Source organism: Periplaneta americana, chromosome 2 (assembly GCF_040183065.1).
Source record: "Periplaneta americana isolate PAMFEO1 chromosome 2, P.americana_PAMFEO1_priV1, whole genome shotgun sequence".
Classification (NCBI taxonomy): Eukaryota; Metazoa; Arthropoda; class Insecta; order Blattodea; family Blattidae; genus Periplaneta; species Periplaneta americana.
This window is the reverse complement of record NC_091118.1, coordinates 2,973,201-2,989,790: the sequence shown is the minus strand read 5'-3', so window position 1 is coordinate 2,989,790 and position 16,590 is coordinate 2,973,201. Positions and strand designations below refer to the sequence as shown.

At 34.9% G+C, this 16,590-nt stretch overlaps 1 protein-coding gene across 2 annotated transcripts in view; it reads right to left on the bottom strand.

Moving 5' to 3' along the window:
- Tk (Tachykinin) overlaps window positions 1-16,590 on the bottom strand; it is a 471,986-nt gene that overhangs the window by 106,922 nt on the left and 348,474 nt on the right. For both annotated transcript variants that reach the window (XM_069843181.1, XM_069843171.1), the window contains one exon: window positions 15,836-15,897. The gene's annotated coding sequence lies outside the window, so the exon portion shown is untranslated. The remainder of the gene's footprint in view (window positions 1-15,835; window positions 15,898-16,590) is intronic.

Here is a 16,590-nt window from a genome sequence, read left to right as displayed (position 1 = left end):
AAATAAAGTACTGCATAAAAGTAACTATAGTGATTCCGTATAAAGGAATCTTAGAAACCCTACTGCAGTGATTAAGAGACGGGATACTGCTATTCAGCCCGAGTGCGTGTGTGTATTGGATAATGATCGGCGATGCCCTGTTGCCAAACTATGCACATTTTTAGCCTAGTTTTATAATTAACCGAGTACTAAATTACAAGACGCAATATGGGTTTCCTATTTACAGTATTTTAATTTATTATATTTCCCCCTCTAATCTGTACAGATATATCGCTTCCACCCTGTATATGGATGATGAAGGATGGGGTTAATGATACATAAAAGGAAAACACAGTTTTGATAAACTCAGCATCATATATTCTATCTTTATATTTCGTTATTTTACGACATTTTATCAACTGCTTTAGTTGTTTAGCGTCTGAGTGAGATGAAGTTGATAATGGCAGCGAAATGAGTCCAGGGTCCAGCGCCGAAAGTTACCAAGCATTTGCTCTTAAGGGGTTGAGGGAAAACCATGGAAGAAACCTAGACCAGATAACTTGTCTTAACCAGAATTTGAACCTGATCCCGCTCGTTTCGAGGTCAGATATCCTAACCGTTCCTTCACAACTTTTTTATACTTATTAAAATTCCAGTAAACAAACGTATTGGAGAACTCTATGGGCATACTTGCAAGGCCTACTCGGAAATCAAATATTTCCGGACTCATGTCGATGATAAAACAATTTTTTTTGTAAACATATTAGAAATCCATACGTGAAGTTTTGCCCACTTTTTTTCGTTACGCCCTGTACAGTAACTTATATTATGTAGTGTCAATGTCTATAAAGCAAAGAATATTTTCTCTCTGCCTTCTATGGACTTCAGTGGTATCTATGTGGACATATTTTTTATTTGTATTGTATAAAATGTGTTACAAGACCACGTCTATTGAAAATCAAGATATTGCTAATATACTAAAATGATAATAATCGGCGTCAGGCAAATGACACATATTTCCTTTTACAACGTTTGAAGTAATTTACTTACTTACTTACTGACTTTTAAGGAACCCGGAGGTTCATTGCCGTCCTCATATAAGCCCGCCATCGGTCCCTATCCTGAGCATGATTAATCCATTCTCTATCATCATATCCCACCTCCCTCAAATCCATTTTAATATTATTCTCCCATCTACGTCTCGGCCTCCCTAAAGGTCTTTTTCCCTCCGGTCTCCCAACTAACACTCTATATGCATTTCTGGATTCGCCCATACGTGCTACATGCCCTGCCCATCTCAAACGTCTGGATTTAATGTTCCTAATTATGTCAGGTGAAGAATACAATGCGTGCAGTTCTGCGTTGTGTAACTTTCTCCATTCTCCTGTAACTTCATCCCTCTTAGCCCCAAATATTTTCCTAAGCACCTTATTCTCAAACACCCTTAATCTATGTTCCTCTCTCAAAGTGAGAGTCCAAGTTTCACAACCATAAAGAACAACCGGTAATATAACTGTTTTATAAATTCTAACTTTCAGATTTTTTGACAGCAGACTGGATGATAAAAGCTTCTCAACCGAATAATAGCAGGCATTTCCCATATTTATTCTGCGTTTAATTTCCTCCCGAGTACCAGTTATATCTGTTACTGTTGCTCCAAGATATTTGAACTTCTCCACCTCTTCAAAAGATAAATTTCCAATTTTTATATTTCCATTTCGTACAATATTCTGGTCACGAGACATAATCATATACTTTGTTTGAAGTAATTTAAAAAATAAAATAAACAATCCTTTACTTACTCGTAGAATGATAGGAAATGTATTACGACAGTCAATTATTTTCTTACAAACATTTGTGTTCATGCAAAATTTCATGAATCATGTCCCACAACACTTTTAAACATATTACATTCTTTTTATAAACCGCGGTATAAACTCCTTTCATCGACGCACATGTGGCCATCAAACCGACATTGCTTCATTGCCATCCTGATATATTACACGTTTTTAAATGGGTGTCGTGTTTTTGCAACGCAAATGGGTCCCGCGGGCTTCGCATCGCATTTGTTTCACAGCTGGGACATTAACAGATGTTTATATGCATGGGAAATTTAATTCTGGGCGAGATTTATACGTCGCGCGGGATCCAGTAGAGTGCCCTCACTTCTAGTCACGTTCTGCAGCCATGGCTGTCGGATGTGTCCACGTGGCCAGTCTCCAAAGAAGAAAATTCCGTGATGTACTGGTTACCTAGCAACTAGATTAAATTTATTGCTATTTGTGTTATCTGATATAAAACAGCAGCGTAACTATTATAAGTGATTAGCAGCGATTGTAAAAATTTAAATGAAATACTGCAGTGTATAATTTAATAAATGGAAGAAAAGAAATAACATGTCTCCTACATGGCTATACCTAGAGCAATGAAACTTAGCACACTTGTTCACAACAGACCTATCGTTGAAACATATGGTTATTATTTAAAACAAATGATCTTTTATATCGGTGAGAAGTGAAGTCGAAAAACATAAAAATGAAAATTTCAAAGTAAATTTTGTATACTAAAGAAGTATATTGACCAGGAAATAAAAAACCAATGCACCATTTCGTTATAGGGAGTCTTAGCTTCATTTTAAAATTTTAAGAAATTGAATACATTTGTGCGATGCCCACACAAATATTAACTAGAAATAGTAATTATTTCAAACAATAAATATAAAATATTACTCTAGGCATAATTCTAAGCATAAAAATTAAAGAAAAATAATGTGCACCCGTATTTCAGCAGTATCTAACTGGTGTAAAATTTTCAAAAAAAGATACAAAGAAAATTGTTGAAATTACAAAACCTCGGTACTGCGTCGGCTTGAGGTTCGATATGTATAATATAAAATTAATGTCAATATACAAAAAATAAAGGAAAATTATTATATGTGAGAAAGAAATATATGAACTAATATGAAAGTGTGGTATGATACTCCTATAAGAAATAGCGAAAGAGATCAGAAAAAAATTATGGAAAGAATGAAGAAGCAATTAAATAAAAGAATATAAATAACAATAATAAGAAGTGGAAAGATACGAATTACCCAATAAATATTAATAAACAAGTACGAGGAAAAAACCAATGAACAAGCAAATGACCAGACAGACAGACAGACAGGCAGGCAGGCAGTTAGACAGACAGACAGACAGACAGACAGACAGACAGACAGACAGACAGACAGACAGACAGACAGACAGATAGATAGATAGATAGATAGATAGATAGATAGATAGATAGATAGATAGATAGATAGATAGATAGATAGATAGATAGATAGATAGATAGATAGATAGATAGATAGATAGATAACCGTTAAAAAGTAATTATTACAATAATAAGTAAAAATAAAGTAAATTATAATAGTTGACAAGTGGTGTACTATATTAAATTATATAATTTACGAATTAGGGAATTTCGTTTTGTGTTGGTAGGCCTGCGGTAGTTTACTGTTATCCATATGTCGACGCCGCGTCCTTTGAGTTTGTCGCATAAATCAGATTGGAAGCCCTGATCCGAACCTGGAGTCGAGCTACTGACCCTCGTCTGTTATCTGCAGTGCACCGAGGTCTGCATAGCTTCAGGGTGAAGTGCTCCAGGGTGGAGTGTACGCCAAGGAAGATAGCGTGCGCGCGAATCCAATCCAAATCAAACAAGGGTGGAACCATGAGCAGTGAAACCTAATGGCTATCACAGTTTTCACCTATGCCCTCATGTCAAACTGAAAAACCATGTCTCGATTTTCAGGTACCCAGCTTTCAAGCCGTTAGCCCTAATAAACAATAATAAGCAGTAATATTGTTAGTTCCCTATTTATGTTTTAGCTTGAAAGTCCAAAATTAAATGTAAGTAGCCTGAGCACATAATGAGTGGCACAAACAGAAGTTTATACTTATAGACGAGGGCCGTACCGCAATGAAAACAATTTGGGTGATAATCAGGCGGGGACCATTTCCAAGCAACATTCAGTTTCAACGAGGGAATAAAGAATAAACTATGGAAGAAAGAAAGAAGAAAGGGAATAAAGACGGATAGGGGAACGAACGAAAAGAGAGAACATGCAAAGTGGAAGGAGAAACAAGAAGATGAGAATAAAATTAAATAAATGTAATTGGAAAAATAAAGGAAAAGAAGAATGAAAGGCGAAGACAAAATAATTAATAAGTTCAAAAGAAGAAATAAATAAATGACGAGAAAAAGAGAGGGATATGAAGAATGGAGGTAAAATAAATTGAAAGAGACAATGAAAACAAACAAAAGAAAGAGGGAAAATGAGACGAATTTAGAAATAATGAGAGAGAAAATATGAAAGGCGGTAGAAGACATAAATGAAGATGTAACATATAATGACAATAAAAATTAGAGAAGAAAAAATTTGAAATGTAAGAATGAAGAAAGAGAGAACAAAAATATATATCGTGTGTTTTCTGGGTAAAGGACATGGGTCTTTAATATCGGCGTAAGAAACCTATGTATAAAAACAATGAAGAAATAACTTAAATCAGTCGGCCTTGTTTAGAAGTTAGCAGGCTTTGACAATTTGTGAAACAAAAGAACACCATGGTTGCTAAGTGAAAACCTGATGTTCTCTTGTTTTACAAACTGTTAAAGTCTGATATTTTCTAAACATCGCCCACTGATAAAGTTATTTCTTCATTGTTTTTATACATAGGTTTCTTATTGATAATGTTACATACATATGTATATATCTTATACCCAAAAAAAAAAAAAGACGTAATAGGCTATACATATATACAGGGTTAGTTAAAAGTCCCGCACCACCTAAATAACTTTTGAAGCATGTGGTTCAGTGACATGAAACTTGGTATGTGAGGATAACCATATGCTAAGAACTCAATAATGGTATTACCGAGTTTTTTCTACTTCCGGTTTAACCGGAAGTAACTCCAACTCTCTTATTTCAAATGGAACACCCAATATATATTTTTTATTTTTGAATAGTACTTATTAAGAGATTTTCAAAAAGTACCCACACTTGATTCTTCTGTACAAATTCAGTGTTGCTAAATAAAAATGGAAGTGGTGCAAGATATTCCTAAAGCCTGGTTAAATCATTCCTTAAATGGTTTCTATGATCGAGTGACACATTGTAAAGCAGCTGAGGGCTACCAATTTGAACACATAATTTAGAAGGTGAACTAGCTTTGTTTTGTTTTTGTTAAGGAAGGAGTATTTTATTATTTTAATATTCGATACACTTTTCTGTTTTCTTGACTTAGCAACACTGAATTTGTACAGAAGTATCAAGTGTGGGTACTTTTTGAAAAGCTCTTAATGAGCACTATTCAAAAATAAAAAAAATATATATTGGGTGTTCCATTTAAAATAAGAGAGTTGGAGTTACTTCCAGTTAAACCGGAAGCAGAAAGAACTCAGTAATACCATTATTGAGTTCTTAGTATATGGTTATCCTCACATACCAAGTTTCATGTCATTGAACCACATGCTTCAAAAGTTATTTAGGTGGTGCGGGACTTTTAACTAACCCTGTATAGATATAATATAACATTTCATTTATATTGGAGGACTTTGGATTTTCTACCCCCCATGAATCGTAGACACCCCCTTCGGGTTTGAAATCAGGAATAAAATGGACAAATCAATCCTATAACCTTATTATAAACCCCTAAAATTTACAGAATATCAAATTGTACTCTGATTATATGATTTCGGGTTTTCTTCTTCACCTTAGGATTCACCCCAGGGTCAGCTAAAATTTTCCTTCTTTTCGAATCAAAGAATAAAAAGAAAATAATTTTGTTGGTCATATACCAGATCAAATATTACTGCCTTTAAGTATCAGGGATATGAAACCAGGCCAGGGGGTGGTTCATCAATAATTTAATGTATCTAATTTTTTATTCAACGTACAGCAGAGTCCGTATAGGTCAGTTTCTGTCAGATGCTTTTCCAATTCACTGCGGGCTAAAGCAAGGAGATGCACTATCACATTTACTTTTTAACTTTGCTCTAGAGTATGCCATTAGGAAAGTCCAGGATAACAGAGAGGGTTTGGAATTGAACGGGTTACATCAGCTGCTTGTCTATGCGGATGACGTGAATATGTTAGGAGAAAATCCAGAAACGATTAGGGAAAACACGGGAATTTTACTGGAAGCAAGTAAAGAGATAGGTTTGGAAGTAAATCCCGAAAAGACAAAGTATATGATTATGTCTCGTGACCAGAATATTGTACGAAATGGAAATATAAAAATTGCAAATTTATCTTCTGAAGAGGTGGAAAAATTCAAATACCTGGGAGCAACAGTAACAAATATAAATGATACTCGGGAGGACATTAAACGTAGAATAAATATGGAAAATGCCTGTTATTATTCGGTTGAGAAGCTCTTATCATCCAGTCTGTTGTCAAAAAATCTGAAAGTTACAATTTATAAAACAGTTATATTACCGATTGTTCTGTATGGTTGTGAAACTTGGACTCTCACTTTGAGAGAGGAACATAGGTTGAGGGTGTTTGAGAATAAGGTGCTTAGAAAAATATTTGGGGCTAAGAGGGATGAAGTTACAGGAGAATGGAGAAAGTTACACAACGCAGAACTGCACGCATTGTATTCTTCACCTGACATAATTAGGAACATTAAATCCAGACGTTTGAGATGGGCAGGGCATGTAGCACGTATGGACGAATCCAGAAATGCATATAGAGTGTTAGTTGGGAGGCCGGAGGGAAAAATACTTTTGGGGAGGCCGAGACGTAGATGGGAAGATAATATTAGAATGGATTTGAGGGAGGTGGGATATGATGGTAGAGACTGGATTAATCTTGCACAGGATAGGGACCAATGGCGGGCTTATGTGAGGGCGGCAATGAACCTCCGGGTTCCTTAAAAGCCAGTAAGTAAGTAAGTAAGTAAATAATTAAGGGAAATGAAACCAAGCAGGAAATGGTTTGTCAATAATTTTTATGTACCTGATTTTTTATTCGTTGTGAGGATCAAGTGTGCAAAATTTGGTAAATATCGGTCAAAGCATGCGCACGCACACATATAAGCACATTTTTATATACATAAACGTGTAAGATTACGAGGAGGAAGGGCGGTTAAATGAAATATTAAGCCAAACAAAATAGACAATTCTCCAAGGCAGGATATACAGCGCAGAATTCAGTTCAATGCGCTTTGTTAACACATTACAGCATTTGTGTAGGCTCAATAGATAGCCGTTAACATTCGACAGTCTGTTGTTGCCATGGTGATCCGGTGCTCAGCCTTCACATTGTTTCCCCATGCGACAGAAACTGTTCGGCTTCCCCTGTCTCTTCTGTAGGTCAACCAACGTGATCCTGGGCTATGCGGGATTGCCCCCCCCCCACCAGGCGCAGTTGATACAAGGGTTGACAAAGAGGCAAGAAGATTACATTACCCTTCCAGCTAGTAGTCCCAGTGGGGCTGTTAAATACCTCCGTTATATACTAACCCTTAATTACCACTTTTTGTAGAATTTTTATTACATTTATGTTTTCTTTTGTACCTGCAACAATCCTAAGATGTAGGACGAAGAGATTTTCAAGAAGGACGATAGAAGAATTTAAAAGGTACGCAAAACGCGTCTTTTCAAGGGAAACTGGGATTGAGAAAATCAGCTTATGTGAGCTCCAAGCCAGTTGGCCACGTTTCCCACTCCCTCAGAACAAATTGCAGTTTTTTTTCTATTCCCTGGTACTTGAGTTTTTATCATTCACCCATATGAAGTCAGTTATGTACACTAATTTATCAGCAGAGTCGTTTATGTGAGCTCTAAGCCAGTTGGCCACGTTTCCCACTCCCTCAGAACAAATTGCAGTTTTTTTCTATTCCCTGGTACTTGAGTTTTTATCATTCACCCATATGAAGTCAGCTATGTACACTAATTTATCAGCAGAGTCGTTTATGTGAGCTCCAAGCCAGTTGGCCACGTTTCCCACTCCCTCAGAACAAATTGCAGTTTTTTTTTCTATTCCCTGGTACTTGAGTTTTTATCATTCACCCATATGAAGTCAGTTATGTAGACCAATTTTTCAGCAGATTCGTTTGTGTGAGCTCTAAGCCAGTTGGCCACGTTTCCCACTCCCTCAGAACAAATTGCAGTTTTTTTTTCTATTCCCTGGTACTTGAGTTTTTATCATTCACCCATATGAAGTCAGTTATGTAGACTAATTTATCAGCAGAGTCGTTTGTGTGAGCTGAAAGCCAGTTGGCCACGTTTCCCACTCCCTCAGAACAAATTGCAGTTTTTTTCTATTCCCTGGTACTTGAGTTTTTATCATTCACCCATATGAAGTCAGTTATGTAGACCAATTTATTAGTAGAGTCGTTTATGAGAGCTCCAAGCCAGTTGGCCACGTTTCCCACTCCCTCAGAACAAATTGCAGTACAAGTTATAAATCAGGGGAATACCGATGATCGAACCGAAGTTTACAGGATTATAAGCTCAGAAGTCTAGATTACCGTCACGGCCTAGTTTAGAAACGTTTATGCCAAAGCTAAGCCTGGCTTAAGATGAAATTTGCGTCAGTCAAATGTCAGTTGCTTAGTAACGGATGCATAAGTAGGCCTACACGTAACGGACCGCAGAGAAAACGATTTGCTAAACTGTTGGATAATTCGATATAAGTTAAAAACAGTAAGGAAAGGGTCATGAAACCTATATTATAAAATTGTCACAGAATAAACACTTTCAAGCCTGTAGTTCACTTTACATAAATTTTTATAATAATGAAACATTTATTGCTCTTGTAATATTACAACTTTAAAAAATTATATATTTAAGCACGTACCATTATTAGAGATAGATCTAGATATGTAAGATGAAATTATTGGGGATCATCAGTGTGGTTTTAGGCGTAATAAATCAATTATTGATCAGATATTTTGTATTCGACAGATAATGGAGAAAAAATGGGAGTATAAGGGTACAGTGCATCAGTTATTCATAGATTTCAAAAAGGCATATGACTCGGTTAAGAGAGAAGTTTTATATGATATTCTTATTAATTTGGTATTCCCAAGAAACTAGTTCGATTAATTAAAATGTGTCTCAGTGAAACGTGCAGCAGAGTTCGTATAGGTCAGTTTCTGTCAGATGCGTTTCCAATTCACTGTGGGTTAAAGCAAGGAGATGCACTATCACCTTTACTTTTTAACTTTGCTCTAGAGTATGCCATTAGGAAAGTCCAGGATAACAGAGAGGGTTTGGAATTGAACGGGTTACATCAGCTGCTTGTCTATGCGGATGACGTGAATATGTTAGGAGAAAATCCACAAACGATTAGGGAAAACACGGGAATTTTACTGGAAGCAAGTAAAGAGATAGGTTTGGAAGTAAATCCCGAAAAGACAAAGGATATGATTATGTCTCGTGACCAGAATATTGTACGAAATGAAAATATAAAAATTGGAGATTTATCCTTCGAAGAGGTGGAAAAATTCAAATATTTTGGAGCAAGAGTAACAAATATAAATGACACTCGGGAGGAAATTAAACGCAGAATAAATATGGGAAATGCCTGTTATTATTCGGTTGAGAAGCTTTTATCATCCAGTCTGCTGTCAAAAAATCTGAAAGTTAGAATTTATAAAACAGTTATATTACCGGTTGTTCTGTATGGTTGTGAAACTTGGACTCTCACTTTGAGAGAGAAACATAGGTTAAGAGTGCTTGAGAATAAGGTGCTTAGGAAAATATTTGGGGCTAAGGAGGATGAAGTTACAGGAGAATAGAGAAAGATAGACAACGCAGAACTGCACGCATTGTATTCTTCATCTGACATAATTAGGAACATTAAATCCAGACGTTTGAGATGGGCAGGGCATGTAGCACGTATGGGCGAATCCAGAAATGCATATAGAGTGTTAGTTGGGAGGCCGGAAGGAAAAAGACCTTTGGGGAGGCCGAGACGTAGATGGGAGGATAATATTAAAATGGATTTGAGGAAGATGGGATATGATGATAGAGACTGGATTAATCTTGCTCAGGATAGGGACCGATGGCGGGCTTATGTGAGGGCGGCAATGAACCTCCGGGTTCCTTAAAAGCCAGTAAGTAAGTAAGTAAGTAAGTAAGTAAGTAAGTAAGTAAGTAAGTAAGCTTTTTGAAATACATAATTAGATTCCAAGTTCAGAATGTTATCGTCTATGAATTGGAGGATCTATTATTCTGTAATTCACATTTGGAATGCAATTCTGATTCTATCGATAAGGTATTTAAGCAGTCGTGGGTTGAACTGGGTCGTTTGCCGTCCAATTGAAGCTACATCGTCGTTGGTTTTATAGGTTAAATCTTTTCCTTCTATTTCTGTGTCAAAATATTCTGAAAGACAGAAAGCACGTCTGTGAAATTTGATTTCGGACGCTTAATATGATTTTTAACTGCGCTCCGAACGTGGCCAGCAGCAGGGGTGGCCCCTCTTTGTAAATCAAATACAGATTTGAAGGCTGCGCGGCGGGGTGCATACTGAACGGGGCACACGTCTGTTTATATAGGAAATGAATTGACTTGTGAATGGCGGCAAGTCTGTGAGGGAGTTTATGGAAATCTGGTAAGGCCTGAAAGACGTCGAAAGAAAGGCTCTGACGTAGAATAATGGCGGAAAGACAAAAGACGGCAGAATTGCGAAAAAGAAGTGAAGGATACAGTAAGTGCGACGGCAAAAAGTAACACTGACGATGATTACACATGCCTTTTGATTAAAAGTTATACCCGTATCGTAGCAACTGAATTTCTTTATGATATTGTGAATCATATTACTGTTTATACAGGGTTAGTTAAAAGTCCCGCACCACCTAAATAACTTTTGAAGCATGTGGTTCAGTGACATGAAACTTGGTATGTGAGGATAACCATATACTAGGAACTCAATAATGGTATTACCGAGTTTCTTCTACTTCCGGTTTAACCGGAAGTAACTCCAACTCTCTTATTTTAAATTGAACTCCCGATATATATTTTTATTTTTGAATAAAGCTCATAAAGAGCTTTTCAAAAAGTATCCACACTTGATACTTCTGTACAAATTCAGTGTTGCTAAGTCAAGAAAACAGAAAAGTGTATCGAATATTAAAATAATAAATGCACCACCTAAATAACTTTTAAAGGATACGGTTCAGTGACATTAAACTTGGTATGTGAGGATAACCATATGTTAAGACTTCAATAATAGTATTACCGAATTTTTTCTACTTCCGGTTTAACCGGAAGTAACTCCAACTCTCTTATTTTAAATGGAACACACAATATATTTTTCTATTTTTGAATAAAGCTCATTAAGAACTTTTCAAAAAGTACCCACACTTGATACTTGTGTACAAATTCAGTGTTGCTAAATAAAAATGGAAGTGGTGCAAGATATTCCTAAAGCCTGGTTAAATCATTCCTTAAATGGTTTCTATGATCGAGTGACACATTGTAAAGCAGCTGAGGGCTACCAATTTGAACACATAATTTAGAAGGTGAGCTAGCTTTGTTTTGTTTTTTGTTAATATTCGATACACTTTTCTGTTTTCTTGACTTAGCAACACTGCATTTGAACAGAAGTATCAAGTGTGGGTACTTTTTGAAAAGCTCTTAATGAGTACTATTCAAAAATAAAATAATATATTGGGTGTTTCATTAAAAATAAGAGAATTGGAGTTACTTCCGGTTAAACTGGAAGTAGAAAAAATCGGTAATACCATTATTGAGTTCTTAGCATATGGTTACCCTCACATACCAAGTTTCATGTCACTGAACCGTATGCTTCAAAAGTTATTTAGGTGGTGCGGGATTTTTAACTAACCCTGTATAGGCCCTATTAACTATTCTTGAACTACATTTCAAAGGACATTCAAAAATGATATAATTTAACTTTCATTCAAGACGTTTATTTTCAAAACGCTTTGTGTTTTGGATCTTTTGTATTATAAACGTATTTTTTTTATTTTAGTAGGTTATTTTACGACGCTTTATCGACAGCTTAGGTTATTTAGCGTCTGGATGAAATGAAGGTGATAATGCCGGTGAAATGAGTCCGGGGTCCAGCACCGAAAGTTACCCAGCATTTGCTCATATTGGGCTGAGGAAAAACCCTGGAAAAAACCTCAACCAGGTAACTTGCCTCGACCGGGAATCGAACCCGGGCCACCTGGTTTCGCGGCCAGACGTGCTAACCGTTACTCCACAGGTGTGTACAAATGTATTTATATACACCCTGTATAGTATTATGTTAGAATAATTTTAAATATTATTTTGATGTACAATATGGCTATGCTAAAGAGATATTAAACCAATGCAGTAACAAAATTTTTCGCTTATCATGAAATCTTATACTGACTTCAAATTGCTATCGATAAATGAAGATGTTTTATAATATCTGATGTTTTTTATATCGCCCATACATATTAAGTCGAAGAGTCACGAAAGGAACATCTCACTTGACGATATGTGTCAGAGGAAGAACAATTGTTTGTATACATCTGAAGTCTGATTAGTGTAATATGTAGCTATACTTCGTTCCATAATGCCTGACAGGAGAAGTAAACATTGCCAACAGAGAAGGAGAGAAGTATAACTGCTATTCAACCAATGGCAGAGAACTCATTCCACGTCTCTCTTGAAGTTGGGTAGGGTTACAACGCATCAAACCGCGCAACTTCAAGACAAACGTGGAATGAGATTTCTGCCATTGGTTGAATAGCAGTTATACTTCTCTCCTTCTCTGTTGGCAATGTTTACTTCTCCTGTCAGACATTATGGAACGAAGTATAGTCAGCAATGTTTGCAATGGAGGGAGAAAGGATCTGGCAACCCTACCCCATTATCTACTGGCATAATTGTCTCATGAGTGATGTCTTATTGGTGCCATTTATGAGGTTCAAACCTGTCTTCGGTCAGTTGAAGAAACAACAATCTTAATATTACTGTTTTTTTATGACATTGTGAATTATTATTTTAATAATAATAGTTGTGTTGGCGGCACTGACTGCACGTTTTCTATGACGGTTTTGCAGTAAGTGTGCCGAAAAGTGAAACGTAATAATGTTTTTTTCTTTTTTCGATACGTGTACTAGAAACTGGAACGTTCAAAACAATTGGAGTGCTAAAACAACATTTTCGTTTGGTGGATTCGGAACATGAAAACGTGAATATAAAATGCAAGGAATATTTCAATATTCGGTATAAGTATAAAAAGGAACACAGATATATGGGAAATGAACACAAACTCGAAACGATTTTAAGTTACTAAGATAAGAAACTCAATATCCAAGCGACTGATATATTGAGAACATGAAAACAAAATCGAAACGGTTTTACGCTGCCAGAAGCTAGAAACAATATGATATAAATCAGTTCATCCTGAAAATGAAAACAAACTCGAAACGATTTTACGTTACTAAGAAACTCAAAACAATATCCAAGCGATCAATGTACTGAAAACCTGAAAACAATACCGAAACGATCTTAGTTTAATAAGAAACTCTCCTTATGCATAATATCAAGTGGAACACCCAGGGAAGGAAAAGCTGTGATTGGAATTCACAGGAAATTATGAGGTAATCAATTAAAATGATATTTAGGCCTATAGTCTAATGCTGAAAAATATAAAGAAATGGGTTGTAAAAGAAGCAGAAAGAAAATGGAAAAGAATTTAAGGTAGGAAGGAAGGGATAATAATAAACAAACAGAAAGACAACACAAAAGAGAATAAGGAAGAAGAAGAAGACTTAAAATTTATGAGCGACAATCTGATAAAACGAAAAGGATGAAGAAGCAAACTGCAAAAAACGTTGACAGAAGAATCAGATGCAAGATGGGTTGCATACTCAGCAGGCACGTGTGTTTATACAGGGAATGAGTTACCTTGTGAGTGGGGACGAAACTGTGCCTTGAATCTATACAGACCCGCGAGGATTTGTGAGGTGACGTCGATCGGGAGAAATACGAACCAAGAGAGAGAATACAGAAATAAGTTACTGGCAAGTAGGAAGACAAGAAAAAAGTGACAATAAATTCATGGAATCGCTATAATTTCGTCAAACGTTAATGTTGTTCGTGATTGTTATTGTGAGCATGGTGGGGATTGTAAGGATGTTTGGGATTTGAAATAAAAGTTTGATATTTCTTTTGATTTCGTCTTCATACTCCCCGCATTTAAATTTAACAAGGCGGAGTCTTCTCGTTAACTACTTCATAATCGCGTCCTCATTCCAGGAGGCCTAGTCTGCAGACAACAATGCAATTGATAGTCGAAACGATTCACACGTCAATATGACGTCAATGAGTTGTTTGAAATTGTAATGAATAATAATATCATTACAGAGAATTGGATTCATTTGGAAATTAATACCAGAGTTAAGAACTTTAGAATTATACTATGTTAAATGAACTATTTCTATCTTTATACTCCCCACAACTATTAATCACCCCAATTTGTGTTTTAACATTTTTTTATTGAATTAAAATTATGTTGGATATTTCGTTAAGCTTTTACACGTTAAAAATAATTTCACGTGAATATTTTCCAAGTCTATCTAATACTAAAATCTCAGATCTACAGCAACTGTTTTAACACGGCCCCCTTGCGTAACGATATAAATGACTGAAATAAAGAAGCATCAAAATACGTTATTCATTTATTAATCAACACGTCATCGTTATTGTTGGAATTGTACATATAAAAATGAGGATGAATTGCATAAATATAGGTTGCGCATTCCATTCGATTAATGTTGTAATTTCAGAAAATACTGAAATGCAAAATTCGAAATATAACAATAGAATTAATATGTATATTAACGGTCCCAACGGTCACCAGATTTATTATATTAGAATCATTGCCATTCCTAACTGTTAATGCATTAAATTAGACGTCTATAATTTTCTATTCATAAGCGATAGTTGAAGAAATTCTGGTACACGTGTATTCAACCTTTCAATAATTACAGTATAAGGACGCAAGGTAAAAAAAGAGACAGTTGATTCATAATATCCGTATAATTGTGTAAAACGTTTATGCTTTGGTTGACTTTTATTGTGATATTTAGATTTTCAAGGAATTAGTTCTTGTTTATAAAGATAGTCAATAATATGTTTAAATATGAAATAAATTTAATACAATTGCATTATTAATTATTATTTACTGTATTTATTTATCTATGTAATTAATTGCTTATTTATTTATTTATTACTTTTATTCATTTATTTACTTATTATTCATTTATTTAATTATTACTTATTTATATATATGTATTTATTTAATTACTTGTTGTTTATTTATTTCATTTATTTACTTATTTATATATTTTATTTATTTATTTTATTTACTTATCTATTTATTTACTTATTATTTATTTCGTTTATTTATTTATTTATTATTTATTTACTTACATATTTATTTAATTAGTTATTTTATTTATTTATTATTTATTTCGTTTATTTACTTATTCATTATTTATTTACTAATATATTTCTTTACTTATCATATATTTTATTTATTAATTTATTTATTTTTCATTTATTTACTTATTATCTATTTATTTATATTTATTTTATTTATTTACTGACTTATTATTTATTTATGTATTTAATATATACTAAATATCTCTACATGTATTTAAAATGAAATCCCCGTGTTTCATATAAACGATCCTTAGCTAAAAACTGACGTCAGAATAATATGAAGTTACTGATTCTCGTTGCTAAGCAACTGTCAGATGTTGAAATGTGCGTAACATATTTTTATTCATTTGGTACTAGAGCATAAACGTTCCACTTAATGATGTACAAAAATCGGTATTCTGTTTTCTATACTCACTTTGAATCCGTTGGTGACTTGGATGCGTCTGGTAGGTCGTCGGTGGGGGAGTCCACTGCAACCTACGACAGGCAGAAGAAGAGATTCCTTATAAAATATCCAGAAAGAGTTCAGGAATACAAATTTCTACATATTCTTATAAAAATTATGGCATGGTGAATTAAATAAAGAAAATCTGAAATTTGCTCGCCCTGTATTACTACATTAAATAGCCTACAGTTGAAAGCACAACAATGAATATAGCAACCTGAACTACAGGAACTGAACTATCACTTCACAAAGCAGAAATATTAATGTTTTCATAGTGAAAAGAAAATTAGAAATTCCTGAATCACAATCTTAAGAGGACACACCTCCTTCAGTTTCTATATGAGTTTGCAAGATCCTCTGGAAGTTTTATCTGCAAAACAAGCTTTGTTTGATTACCTTCAAGTTAATAAAAAAATCTGCGCTGTATGAGGGATACACCAGCACGAAGAATACATCACCCAGATTCGAAAATGGAACTACAGCTGTGTTGATTTGAATGTTTTATTTTTGTTTACAGACGGACAGTATGGGTCTATGATAAGAGAAGTCATTAATGAAGGCAATGCAATATATTTTCTCTTCATATGAAACAACATTCCGAAGTTAGTCCCAGCTACAACAAATTTTTCACTATGGTTCACTCAAAATGTGTCGTATATGTCTATTATCACTTTAATATTGCAGAACACGCAATTACAAATCAAACAAGTGGTCGCACAGGTCTG